Below are 3,049 nucleotides of genomic sequence, written 5' to 3'. Positions count from 1 at the left end.
GAGAGAAACCATCCCCCACTGAGGATGGTCCACCATGATTCCTTATTCCCCATTCCTCCCTCTTTCGGAATTTCAGGCACACACACTCGCATGTGTTTTTTAAGCCACTGGGTCTGGGACTTGAACCATGCTGTTGGCCATGTGGGATCCAGCTACCTTAACCACTATGCCACAAGCTGGCCCAGTTTTTCCAGAATATACATTTTTCACATTTTTCATGAACTTTTTGAAGACTTCTTGTATCTGGTCTGGGAACCCACCCTACCTTTTGATGTGGCTTCCTGAGTAGGTGAGAGAAGGTAGAATCCCTTCCCCAAATGAAACAATTTCACAGGTGAGAAAAACTGAGGCTTAGAAATGCTTCTCCTGTGCTTTTTTTCTAGTAATGTTGTAGTTTCAAGTTTTACATTTAAGTCCCTTAATCCATTCCAAGTTAATTTTGTATATAGAAAACAGAGGAAATACTTCAGGACACTCATCTAGGCAAAGATTGTTTAAATAAGACCTCAGAAGCATGGGCAACAACACCAAAAGAGGCAAATGGGATTAAACTAAAGAGCTGCTGCTCCACAGTGGAAACCATCAGTAAACGGACAACCTACCGAATGGTAGAAAGTATTGGCATACTACACAACTGACAAGGATTGACAACCAGATTATATAAAGAATTCAACAGTTCAACATCTGAAAAACTAACAAACCTATTTTAAAATGGCTAATAAATCTTAATAGACAATTCTCGAAGGAAGACATGCAAAGGACCAAAAGGCATATGAAAAATGTTCAACAGCTCTAACCATAAGGGAAAAAATACTCTTCATAACAAAAGCCTAAGTTGCTAAAACCCACTTGGTGTCTTGGCACAGGCCTAAAAGAGTAGCTGATGGAGGAGCAAAGGTGCCCAGATTCAGAGACAAGGTCATTCAATGACTTGTCAGGTGGCAGGCATTTGACAGACTCTAGTCCCGGAGGTGAGTCTGCTAGCATAGCAGTGTGGTTGGTGAGGAGCACATTAGCAATGAAGACTGCCTGAGCCTGGAACATTCTCTGGAAGAAAAAGTCAGGCTTCTGACAGAGAAAACGACCACTCCAGCAGGGAATAGCTCAGGACAGAGAACAGCATGGCCCCCTTTGGACCCAGAAGTAATTCTCTTAGTTAAGGGACTCCTCAATCCGTAGATGAAAAGAGAATACAGAAACTTTGTCTTGTTGTATGTACTTACACACAGCACGTGATAGGGCCTATTTATAGATATTTCAGTTAGCGATCTAATACAAGCCATGTACATAATTCTTATTTTAGAGCAACACACAAAGTCCTAAATTAAAAAATACCCCAGACACTGTGACAGATAGCTACAAGGGGACTTTAAAAAGTTTACATAAACACAGAATTAAAATATGAACTTGGTGCCAGAAAATTTTAAATCCATGTATAGTTTTTTCTTTATTTCTTAATTCGCCAGAAGATACATGTGCTCACCAGAGAGAGACAGAAAGACGGGGTGGGGCGGGGAGAGAGAAACCATCCCCCACTGAGGATGGTCCACCATGATTCCTTATTCCCCATTCCTCCCTCTTTCGGAATTTCAGGCACACACACTCGCATGTGTTTTTTAAGCCACTGGGTCTGGGACTTGAACCATGCTGTTGGCCATGTGGGATCCAGCTACCTTAACCACTATGCCACAAGCTGGCCCAGTTTTTCCAGAATATACATTTTTCACATTTTTCATGAACTTTTTGAAGACTTCTTGTATCTGGTCTGGGAACCCACCCTACCTTTTGATGTGGCTTCCTGAGTAGGTGAGAGAAGGTAGAATCCCTTCCCCAAATGAAACAATTTCACAGGTGAGAAAAACTGAGGCTTAGAAATGCTTCTCCTGTGCTTTTTTTCTAGTAATGTTGTAGTTTCAAGTTTTACATTTAAGTCCCTTAATCCATTCCAAGTTAATTTTGTATATAGAAAACAGAGGAAATACTTCAGGACACTCATCTAGGCAAAGATTGTTTAAATAAGACCTCAGAAGCATGGGCAACAACACCAAAAGAGGCAAATGGGATTAAACTAAAGAGCTGCTGCTCCACAGTGGAAACCATCAGTAAACGGACAACCTACCGAATGGTAGAAAGTATTGGCATACTACACAACTGACAAGGATTGACAACCAGATTATATAAAGAATTCAACAGTTCAACATCTGAAAAACTAACAAACCTATTTTAAAATGGCTAATAAATCTTAATAGACAATTCTCGAAGGAAGACATGCAAAGGACCAAAAGGCATATGAAAAATGTTCAACAGCTCTAACCATAAGGGAAATGCATATTGAAAGTGCAATGAAGTATCGCCTCGCTCCAGTTAGAATGGCCATTATAACGACAAAGAATAACAAGTGCCGGTGAGGCTGTGGAAAGGAGGAGCCTTGTGTACTGTCAGTGAAAATGGAAATAAGCTGCTATGAAAACAGGACAGGGAACCAGCAGTTAGCGTAATGGCTATGTCGCTGGACTCCCACGTAGTCGACCGCGGTTCATGTCCCGGACCCGGTGGCTTAAAAAACTCACGCCGGGCGCGTGTGCGTGCGTGCCCATGATCCCGAGAGGAGAATGGAGGAGAAGGGATTGCGGCGTGGCCATCCCCCCTGGGGGGTGATTTCTCGCTTTCTGTCTCTATGTCTCTCTCTGTCTGTCTGGCGAGCGCACGCACCCTATAGCGAAAAATCTCTCTCAAAAAAAAAAAAACAAAAAAAAACAGGACAGAGGTTACTTTGAACCTCATCAACCCATTTTTTCTGGTAGGACAGAGAGGCCAGGATTAATAATCTTATTTTGCCAGTAGAAGAAACTGAAGCTCAAAAAAAAAAAAAGATTTGCAAAGATTTGCTTAATATTACATAAAAAGTAAGTGGCAAAACCAGGCTGGAGCCCAGATACAAGCTGGCTAACACCAGGGAGAACTCACACGGGAGTTCAACAAACACTCACAGAGAACTGCTTCCGTGGCAGGTGCTGTGCTAGTCAGAGGGACATGGTGGAACCAGCTC

Source organism: Tupaia chinensis, unplaced genomic scaffold (assembly GCF_000334495.1).
Source record: "Tupaia chinensis unplaced genomic scaffold, TupChi_1.0 Scaffold000294_1, whole genome shotgun sequence".
Classification (NCBI taxonomy): domain Eukaryota; kingdom Metazoa; phylum Chordata; class Mammalia; order Scandentia; family Tupaiidae; genus Tupaia; species Tupaia belangeri.
Note: the sequence above shows the minus strand (reverse complement) of the source record.